An 11,933-nucleotide genomic window follows, 5' to 3' on the forward strand; every position below is an offset into this window, starting at 1 on the left:
ACTTCGTCTACATTAGACGACATCAGGTGTCATCCCTGGAACCCCACTGGAAAGGACCATATAAGGTGCTACATATAACACCTACAGTGGTAAATGTAGACGGAATCACTTCATGGATCCATGTCTCTCATCTCTGGCCTGCGCCCTGTCCAAAATCTGACTGGAAACTGGAAAAGACTGGTAACACTTTCAAATTGCGTATTCGCCATGTGGATAAGGCTACAGACTCTCCCCTTGGCCAAGAGTAGTCCTAACCCTCATCAGCCTGTTCAGCAGTAATGGCTGATCACAAATCCTAGTGTACAAGAAGTATGGTCTATCTTGCATACAGCCCCTTTAGGGACATGGTGGCCATCTCTCCACCCAGACATTTGTCAGCTGGCTATAGGTCTTTCCTATTGGGATATCCCTGATGAAGGGGATCCAACTAAAATTCCAATAAATCCTTTCCGTATCATAGGTAATAGAAACAAACATTATGGATGTAGGGACACGAGAGCCAGATGCAGGTTGGCTAGCCTAGATTACTATGTTTGCCCAGCGGACTATCAAAGCCAGAAACAGACATGGCTGTGTGGGGGAAATGCCGACTTCTTCTGTAAGTCATGGGAATGTGAGCATACAGGGGTGCCTGGTGGAACCCAAACTCCTCATCAAATTCAATACACAGCATTGGCCATATTACAAATTACACAACCAATACCGATGGCCCCCAGAGGGGTCTCTAGATCCTAAAATTCTCCGTGACCTTTTTAACTTCGGCAAGTGCTCAAAGGGTGGAAGGAAATTCCCCTAAGTGGAGGCATTTTCCCTCCTTCGCTCACATCCTGAACTATGCTTATCCAATAGATCCTCACCCTCAGCTTTCTGCTCCAGACTCTCTGCTGTCACTCCCACCTCAGCAACCTGATTTCTTCCCTCCAATTACTAGATCAAAAACCCAAACCGCCGGTTCTCAGATTATTGCCCCCTTGCTGAGGTAGCAGGTACTGAGGTACCCATCCACCCACTCACTACTCTCTTCTCCTGTCAGTGCCCGCACCAGGTCCCACCAGGTCCTCTTACCAGCTAACCCAAAGCTCAAACCAGCTAAGGAGAGCCCTCAGACCCCTATCCAAGATGTAATGAAAATGGCCTTTAAAGTTGCTCTGTCATCACTGAAAACAGGTTACTAAGAATTTAAAGTCCCTCACAGGCTTTTTGGGATACAAACTCCCATCTTCCCCTCTGCTCTATCTGTTCTACTGCTCAAGTTTTGTTGCCTGGAAAATTCCAAACCCCTTTCCCATTATTCTTTTACATCTCTCCTTCCTCATGCTCAGACCCAAGGTGCTGCTCTCAGACCCGCCTTCCCTGTCTTCCCCGTCTATACCAGGCCCACAGAAAAGTCTTAACTGACCTTCTCCAGCAGTCTTCACCATGGCTGACTTTAGGACTTTCAGCCAAAGAGTCCCTATAAAAGAGTTCAATGTAGATAAACTTCCTCTTTTCGTGTTTCCCTGTTCTATTTGGCCACTGGCTGGAAAAATCAGCACTCCTAAGCTAGACTCCCCCTTACTAGTTTTTCACAAAACATGTGAACAAGGCCTCTGGCCTTGAGCTGGGGCTTCACAGACATGGTTACATTTCTAAGATAAATAAGTTACCAAATGAGCTCCATTGTTACAGCTGGCAGTGAGAAAAAAAAAAAGAGAAGAAAAAAGCTCTCCCACTCCAGGTGTCCTTAAAATGTTAACTTGCCCAGAACAGATGAAAAAAACAATAGAAACGAAAACTTCTTTTTGTGAACTTATGCAGACTGTGAACTTCTGAGCCCCTTCCCTTACATGTTGGGTACAAAATTCGGAAACTACCTAAATTTGGAGATCAGGTGACTAATTGATTACAACAGAAGCAATGCCCTCTAAATCCGTTGCAACCAAATAGGTATGTTTCGCTGTCTTCGGTGCTATCTTAGGTGCCTTGACTTGTCCGTCCTTACAACAGTATAATTCTATATACTTAAACATTGTTTATGTTTTCATAAAATGGTCAACAGATGTGATTAATTATGTAATGTTCAGATGTTTCCCAGAGTGCTCTATCATGAGGCAGGTTAATTTAAATATCAAATAGGGGGGCATACAACCCGGTTCCTCTGGGAACCTGTATCCCTCACTTTAGCCATCCTATTAGGAAAAGGAGCTGCTGCAGGTGTGGGCACAGGAATCACTGTCCTAGTCCATGTGACACAACAAATGACCCGATGAGAAGCAGCAATAGACCAAAATTTAAAGATATTAAAAACCTCCATCACAGTTTTATAGGAATCTTTAACCTCTCTCTCTGAAATTGTTTTACAGAACATGCGAGGGTTGGACCTCCTCTTCGTGAGAGAAGGGGGCTTTCGTGCTGCATTGAGGGAAAAAGTTGATTTTATGCCGACCATACTGGAGTTGTAAAAAAATCTATGAGTAAATTAAGAAGACGCCTAGAAGAGCATCAACAAGAGAGAGATGCACAAAAAGGGTGGTTTGAGTCTTTGTTCACATAGTCCCCCTGGTTAACTACACTTTTATCAGCCCTGGCCAGTCCATTAATAATCCTCATTTCATTGCTAATTGTAGGACCCTGTTTGCTCAACCATCTAGTTTCCTTTCTACAAGCTTAAATTGGATAAGTTAAACTTATGGTAATCAGACAACAATATACCTCACTAGAAGACATAAAATGTGAGACCCCGCAATGCTCATTTTTATGATTAAAATTAACCAGAATAAGAAGTGGGGAATGAAAGGTTAATAAAATATGTACTTTTAACTTCTTGTTTTTCTGTATGCTTAACAAAATACTGATGAAATCTTGAAAACTGTTTGCTAATCTTGTTCCCAGAATGTGCTGTCCCCAATTGCCAAACTGTTGAATGTACTCCCTCTCCCATTGGCATGCAAACCACTCACTCCACCTGACCCATCAATAAATTTCCCTCCCTGCTCTCACCATGTAAATTGCATAAGCTCTGCTTAAGCTGTTCTTAGGGCTCTCTTCTCTATTCAAGTGAGCTCTGAGCCCCAGCATGCTGGACCCCCAATAAACCCTTTGCTGTTGCATGAGACAGTCTCTTCGTGGTCTCTTTTCCGACGCTCGCCCGACCTTTACATTGGTACAATCATAAGTGTGAACATTCCTATGTGTGTCCAGAATATTACTATAATAAATAATATATGTAGATCAGGTAATAGGAGTTTTTCTTCCACCATTTCTGGGAGCAATATTTTGAAGATATATGAATTAGTATTTTGGGTAGAAATAGGTGTACCATTTGTCTATGAATATAGAGATAATGCATGAATAGACAATACTGTGAATTAATAATATTACTGGTTCCAACTTTAAATAATGGATTGAATTGATATCTGAAAATATACAGGAAACCTTATATTGATATACTACATTTAATCCTACCCGTTATACATCTGAATGAAATATTAGGGTTATGGATTTTCATGAAGAGTGTTTGAGTTTTGCTTCAAAAGTGATTATGGAAATTGAAAATAATGTGTTTGGAAAGAAGTCTCATGAAAAGACCAGTCCAGAAACCTGGAGGTATGCATGTGTTCTGAAGCAGAAAGTGATTTAAAGTGAAACAAACGCCTATATATTTGCTAATTTGTGGATGATAAATATATACAATGATGTGCAGAAATTGAAGAAATAGTAATGTACCAGTGTTGAATAAAAATGAACGTTAAAATACACATCATGCCCCATAGGAATCTACTTGAATTGATGTTAAACTGCGTCCGTTAATGTAGAAATATTAGAATTTGTATGCACCATTCACTGAAGTTAGTTTTCAGTACTAGGAAACAAATATGTATTTCAGGTAGATGAGTATTTCTGAGAATAATCTTGTGAAAAGTTGATTATAAATCCACATACATGAACATGAATGAATTCAGGGAGTGTATAATAAGACTCATACATTTCATATTTTGAAAAATCTGGAGAGTATATATATATATATATATATATATATATATATATATATATATACACACACACACACACACACACACACAAACTGAGACTATAAAAATAGCAATATATATGCCAATTGAAATTCACCATGAAATATACATCATCCACAGATTCAAAAATATTCATGTTACTGAAGATAGATTTATGTATAATGTTGTTTAACTAGGAAGTTTACCCATACATTGAATTTTCAGTTCCAACAGCATTTAGGAGGAGTAATCTCTTCTCACATTTTGTATCTGCCAAGTCAGCCACCTCACAAATGTACGTGTGATACCAGGTAGGATTCTATATGTGCATATAAAAATACATGTGCTGAATAGGCTACAGAGAGAGGGAGACAGGAATTCACATATTTGTTAACTTTAAAAACACATGGATAACTATTTCAACAGAAAATTGACTAGATTTATAACACCTACCCTTTTTTATGCAAAAGGCAAGTCCAACTATACACCATGCCTCCTCTGAACTGCTTGGATTTCTATTCTGTTTGGGTTATTTTTCTCCATCATATTAGGAGTAGTAGTCAGAGTCCAGTATGTTATGAGTTAGTGTCAGGGATCAGTATTTCAAATGGAAAATAGAATAATGAATCAAATGTGTATGCAAATATAAGCTACACAAAAATCTTCCCACTCTCATCCAGAACAAATCCTTGAAATTACCTTCACCTGAAGTAAGTCACAATTAGAATAGAAGAGTTAGAAAATCTGTGAATACATATCTTGAGTGGAAAATGCTCAGAGTTCAGAACCTTGGAGGTGGTAGAGGAGTTTCCAAAAGTAAGGGACATGGTAAACACTCCTCTAACATGGAGGTCTGCTGGCGTAAAGACATCTTGAGAAACTGCCTCTGAGGTTGGGCACTTGAAACATACGTTATTTTCAGGAGCTTTAGCTTCCTTTGTAGTGAGACAATAAAATCTGAGTCTGCATCTATGTGACCTGGAGGATATGGTTTCTTATTTTCCAGTGAACATGAGGCAGCAGTGCTGAATTCACTCTTTGTAGGTAAACAGTGGCCACTGGGGTCTAATTGTCTCCCCATGTGGACTGTGGAGCCATTTTGTCATCCTCCACTTTTCATGGTGTTTCCTGCTGTTGCACTGGGAGTTTGGTATTTGCTTCACAAAATACAAGAAGTTCAACAGGGACACAGTGCTGGAGGGAGTTCTGTCACGTGTTGTGGGTCAGGGTCTGCAGGAGAATGCAACAACCTGGCTTCTTTCCCACATACCTTGCCCCCTTGTCCATAGCAACTTGATTCTGAACATGGCCCTGAATCCTCTCCATATAAACACATGCTTTTACATATTCGGGTCTCCTGGCTGCACCATGTTAGTCACAAAAAATTTGGAAGCCAATGAGAAATCCACATGGCCATAACACAGATGTATTATCACACAACTGCAGACCACTTCTCTAGGCCCAATACTCTGCAGGCTCTAACTTGCTTGCCCCCATGTCCACAGCAACTTGATTCTGAACATGGCCCTGAAATCTTTCAATATAAAAACATGCTTTTACATATACGGGTCTCCTGGCTGCACCATGGCAGTCACAATGAATTTGGAAGCCAATGGCAGAACCACATGGTCACAACACAGATGTATTATCACAAAACTGCACACCATTTCTCTAGGCCCACAACTCTGCAGGCTATAACTCAATGGCATCTCTGTTCTACACCATTTTCATGAAACCCAGTGAATTAAGGCAGGGTCTGGTACACTCAAGATCAGCAACAGGACATCCAAAGGTTCTCCAGTGCCACCTGGTCATGGGAATTTTAAAAATTTCATGGTATTTATCTGGCCATTTTTCAAGGATGAAGTTGGAGGCACTGTGGGTTTCAATTCATTCAGGAACCATTAAATGTTGAGGAAGTTCATTTCAAAGAAAGCTCTGGAGAACTCTCACAGGCAAGGCTTCCAAAAGAGTGGCCAAAAGGTCACATGAAGCCAGGCGCATTGAGGTCTCCAATGTGAGGTCCATGTGTGTTTTGACTCAAAACTATCCCTGCCAAGTCTTTCAGAATAAAATCATGTGATATACTGGCTGAGATTCCCAGTACTCTTTGGAAAACCACCCTGGGCCTAGATCTCAGTTTCCAAGGGTGACTTTCATGCGTGGCCTCCTAAAATCCCAACACTTTTCATGGCAATACTTCTCTGAGGTCAATTCCAGAACGCAGTCTCTAAGGGGAATCAAACCAGAGTTCAAGCCCAGGTTGACCCAGTCATCTCTTCACACCGCCAATCAAATGAACACAATTAAAAACAAAACACTATCACATGGCCCCATCTTCTTCCTTATAGATACTCATCATAACCTCTGGTTGGAGCTTTCCATGAGGGGCACATTCCAAAAGAGTGTCCAAAATAAGCTCCCTTGCCCCTCATTTGGCTCAAGTCAGGGTGGGAAGGACACCCTTCCTGTGAACCAGGAGTGATCAAATAGGCCTGTCATTAAAACTGCTCCGCTTTTCCAATTTGAGGCCTTCTGACTGTGGGGTTTAGATTCTTTATGTGAACTGGAGTCATGAGAAAAGACAAGCACCTCTGCAGAGATTTGAAGAACTCATTTGACCAAAAGGATCGCTATTCTCACTTGATTGATTTCAGGAACCTAACAGAGAAAGGCAATAGAATTCATTCACAATGACTGAAATTTTTTGCGAATTTGGTTTTGGTTTCACACATGGGATCTTTCTTTAGATCCATCAGGTGCTGAGAATCTAAGCCACAGCCTCACACAGGGCCAAGAGCCTGATTCAGACACATCCCTTTCCGAAGCAATTTAGCAAGAGCCACAGGTGATGCCCATTCATTTCCATTTGAAAACTGTTTTCTTCAGGCTTCACAAAGGGGTAGCCTGAGCCCAACATCTTCCTGACATTCAGGGCAACAGAACAATAGGTAAGCAAAAGGCCCAAAGCATGGTATCTCCACTGAGACTTTTCTGGTCACACTCATATCTGAGTTTTCTGAGATACTGGCCATTCCCTTCAGGTATCCAGTGCATGGACATGTCAAAGACCTTGGAGTTGGTACATATCTTGGACACAAAACAATGAGACTATTCTGGAGAGTTGCCAGAATTCAGGAAGAAAACAGGGACTTAGGAAGGTAGTAGGTTTTGCCAATCCATAAGGCAAGCTGCAGTCCATTCATAAATTGGGCAGGATGAATGCTGGGAATCTTTCTACTACACAGGACACATCCATTGTTGCATTGTCTTTTCTCATGTCTACAACCACGGACACAGTGGGATACACAGACATAGAAACACTCACCTTGTCAAATGACTTAATAGAAATAGTTCACTGAAAACCAAACAAACCGCCTTTCCTATCTATTCTCAGAACAAGAGACAAAACCACACACCCACACTCACAATGGCACCTCCTTCCCCTAAGTAGGTCTGTGACTATCCGGAGTGTCCTCTGACTGGTGGGCAATACTATGTTCCCCCGAAATGGCCTGTATTCTCTCAGATCTGGTTTCCTTGGCCAACTATGTGAATTTGTCAGGAAAAAGTGGTGAGCCACTACCTGCTTTCTCAGGAAAGGTCCCTCTTCAGAGCTCTCCTGGCATTTGGCCATCCTCAAATCAGTAGGTACCAAGAAAGACTGACTCTGTCCTTGGTAAATCCAAACAAGTGAGCCCACTGGGACTGGGACTGGAACTGCATCTGGGTGCCTGGCTTCTTGGATACCAAGTTCAGAGAGTTCCATCACCAAGGAAATGAGGTATGACACTTTCTTTGGAACTGAATGAGGTCACTGCCTTGGCAACCACTTGGTCCTAACAGTTGCTTCCAAGGGCCCCATGAGATGGAGGCTGCACCTTCTTCCTCTGACACTTTCACAATTTAGAATGGTATATCAACCATAGGCACACACACAGGCCTGGTTTGGTCCATCTTCTCCACAATAAGAAGAGAGAGGCTGATTCAGACACATCCCTTCATCCTGACCAGGTGGTTTGTCATTGAAGATGACTTTTGCTCTTTCAGGTTCTTCATACCTGTCTACAACTTCTCCAGGTATCATTTCTGCATGGACCTTTGAGGATCTCAGCAGGTGGAAGGTCCCCTACTTTTCTGTATTGTAAGAACAACTTTGTCCCTGCTCTTCTGTAAAATGAGATTGAGGGAACAGTGTATGTTTAGGGTTAATAACAGGTTTGATTTCGATTTGTGTTAGGAATCATTCTTCTGAATGAATAATGGTATTGGGAACCTGGTATATTTACAAGAATGTAGAGGTGAAACATAAGTATGAAAACAGAAATCCAGGTATGATTTTAAACCCATAAGGGCATTGGGCCCTTTATTGGGATACTTAGCTTTGAATTATGTTCTGCACAGATGTCTCAGATAATTTGATATACAACGGCATAGGACCTTGTACCTTGGAAGATTGAATGTAGAAGAGAACATCCCTTCAAAAAGGGATAGTCGGTAGGATTAGGAAGATAGTCGGTCGTTTTAGGAAGAAGAGTGAGTATATGATTTGGAACAGAAGTTCTTTAGCAATAGGATTTCAGTTAGAGAGTGAATGTATATGTCAGCACATATGAAGAGCCAGTCGCGAGGATGAAGTGGGGAAAACATGTAGAAAAGAAGATATCAATAAAGATATTACAAAATCAGGGAGAGTATAAAGTGAGTGAGAGGATTAGACATTTTCAACAGGCTTCAGGTTGAATCTTAGAAAGAAACAAATATGAAGTCACCAATAATATTGACATTTGAGAGCATTAGGCACCCTGGACATGGATGTTTTTAGTAATCTATGTTCACTTTTCATTTAGGCTTTGCTTGGTTCAATCATAAGTGTAACATTTACATTTTTGTCCAGAATATTATTGTGATAATATGTATATGTAGATCAGGTGACATAAGTATTTCTTCCACCATTTTTGGTAGCAATATACTGAAGAGATAAAATTAGTATTGGGCGTACAAAGAGGTGTACCCTATGTCTATGAATATAGAGATAAAGCATGAATAGACCATACTGTGAATAAGTATTATAACTTGTTCCAACTTAATATAATGGGATGAACTGATATCTGAAAAATTACTGGAAATCTTATATGCATATAAAATCATTCATTCCAACCAGTAATTCATCTAATGTCAATATTAGTGTTTTGGTTTATCATGAAGAGTGTGTGAGTTTTACTTCAAAAGTGATTATGGAAATCGAAAATAATGTGTTTGGAAAGAAGTCTCATGAAAAGACCAGTCAAGAAACCCTGACAATACATGTGTTGTGAAGTAGGAAGTGATTAAAGTTTAAAGAAATGCCTACAAATTTGTGAACTTGTGGATGAAATACATATCTTATGATGAGCAAAAACTGAAGAAATAATAATGTACCAGTGTTGAATATAAATGAACATCATATTATATATCATGTCCCATTGGGATCTACTTGCATTGGTGATAGACTGGATCAGTTCCTGTAGAATTATTAACATTTGTATGCACCATTCACTGAAGTTAGTTTTCAGTACTAGGAAACAAATATGTATTTAAGGTGGATGAATATTTCTGAGACTAATATTTTGGAAAGTTTATTATAAATCCACATGCATGAACATGAATGAATTTAGAGAGTGTATATAAGACACATATATTTCATATTTTGAAAAATCTGGAGAGTGTATATATATATATATATATATATATATATATATATATATATACACACACAAAAAAAAAAAAAAAACACACACACACAGACATTTAAAAGTAGCAATATATATGCCAATCGAAATCCATCTTTAAATATATATCATCCACAGATGCAAAAATATTTATTTTACTGAACATGAGTTTATGTATAATGATGTTCTAATAGGAAGTTCCCCTATAGGTGGAATTTTCAGTTCCAACAGCAATTTGGAGCAGTGATCTCTTCTCACAATTTGTATCTGCCAAGTCAGCCACCTCACAAAAATGTACATGTGATACCAGGTATTATTCTATAAGTGCATATGAAAATACATGTGATGAATAGGCTACAGAGAAAGGGAGACAGGAATTCATATATTTGTTTAATTTAAAAACACATGGTGAACTATTTCAATTAAAAATTGACTAGATTTATAACACCTACCATTTATCATGCAAAAGGTAAGTCCAAGTATGCAGCATGCCTCCTCTGAACTGCTTGTATTTCTATTCTGTTTGGGTATTTTTCTCCATCATATTAGGATTAGTAGTCAGAGGATAGTAGGGTATGGGATAGTGTCAGGGATTCAGTATTTCGAATAGAAAATTGAAAATGAATGCAATGTGTATGCAAATATGTGCTACACAAATATCTTCCTACTCTCATCCAGAGCAATGCCTTGACATTACCTTCGCCCCATGTATGACACAATTAGAGGAGAAGAGTTAGAAAATCTGTGAATACATATCTGCAATGGAAACTGCTCAATTTTCACAAATTTGGAGAAGGTAGAGGAGTTTCCAAAATTAAGGGACAATGTAAACTCTCCACAAACATGGAGCTCTGCTGGCCTAAAGAGTTCTTAAGAAACTGCCTCTGAGGTTGGGCACATGAAATATATGTTGTTGTCAGGAGCTTTAGCTTCCATTGTAGTGAGACCATCCAAGCTGGGTCTGCATTTTTGTGACCTTTGTGAGCACATGGTTTCTTGTTTTCCAATGAACATGAGGCAGCATTGCTAAATTCTCTCTTTGTAGGTAAACTGTGACCAATGGGGGCTAAGTGTCTCCCCGTGTGCACTGTGAACCCATTTGGTCATCCTCCACTTTTCGTGCTGTTTCTTGCTGCTGCACTCGCAATTTGGCATTTGCTTCATGAAACAAGGAGTTCAACTGGGACACAGTGCTGGAGCTAGTTCTGTCACGTGTGGTGGGTCAGGGTCTGCAGGAAAATGCACCAACCATGCTTCTATCCCACCAGCTTGCCTCCTTGAGCATAGCAACCTGATTCTGAACATTGCCCTGAAACTCCTACATATAACAAGATGCATTTTCAGAGAAGGGTCTGTTGGCTGCACCATATCAGTCATAATCCATTTGGAAGCCAAAGGCAGATCCACATGCCAAACCACAGATTTTTTATCACACACCTGCCCACAACTTCTCTAGGTCCACTACTCAGCAGGCTCGAACTTACTTGCATCTCTTTTCTATACCATTTTCATGAAAACCAGTCAATCAAGGCACCTTCTGGTATATTCATAATCAGAAACAGGACATCCAAAGGTTTTCCAGTGCCACCTGCTCATGGGAATTTTAAACATTTCATGGTATTTATCTAACCATTTTTAAAGGATGAAGTTGGAGGCACTGTGGGTTTCAATTCATTCAGGAACCATTAAATGTTGAGGAAACTCATTTTAATGAAAGCTCTCGAGAACTCTCACAGGCAAGGCTTCCAAAAGAGTGGCCAAAAGTTCACATGAAGCCAGGCCCATTGAGGTCTACAATATAAGGTTCATGTTTGTTTTGACTCTCAACTATTGCTGCCAAGTCTTTCAGAACAAAATCATGTGATATCCTGGCTGAGATTCCCAGTGCTCTGTGGAAAGCAACCCTGGGTCAAGACTCATTTTCTAAGGACTACCCTCATGCGTGGCCTCCTAAAATCCCAACATAACTCATTGCAATACTTCTCTAAGATCAGTTCCAGAATGCAGTCTCTAAGGGTAATTACGCCAGAGTTCCAGCCCACGTGGACCAATTCATCTCTTCCAACCGCCACACAAGTGACCACAATTAAAACCAAAACACTCCCACATGGACCTCATCTTCTTCCATATAGACACTCATCATCACCTCTGGCTGGAGGATTCTATGAGGGGCACAGCCCAAGACAATGTCCAAAAGAAGCTTCCTTACCCCTCATATGCCTATAGGCCCGGA

This window comes from Callospermophilus lateralis, unplaced genomic scaffold (genome assembly GCF_048772815.1).
Source record: "Callospermophilus lateralis isolate mCalLat2 unplaced genomic scaffold, mCalLat2.hap1 Scaffold_72, whole genome shotgun sequence".
NCBI classification, from domain to species: Eukaryota; Metazoa; Chordata; class Mammalia; order Rodentia; family Sciuridae; genus Callospermophilus; species Callospermophilus lateralis.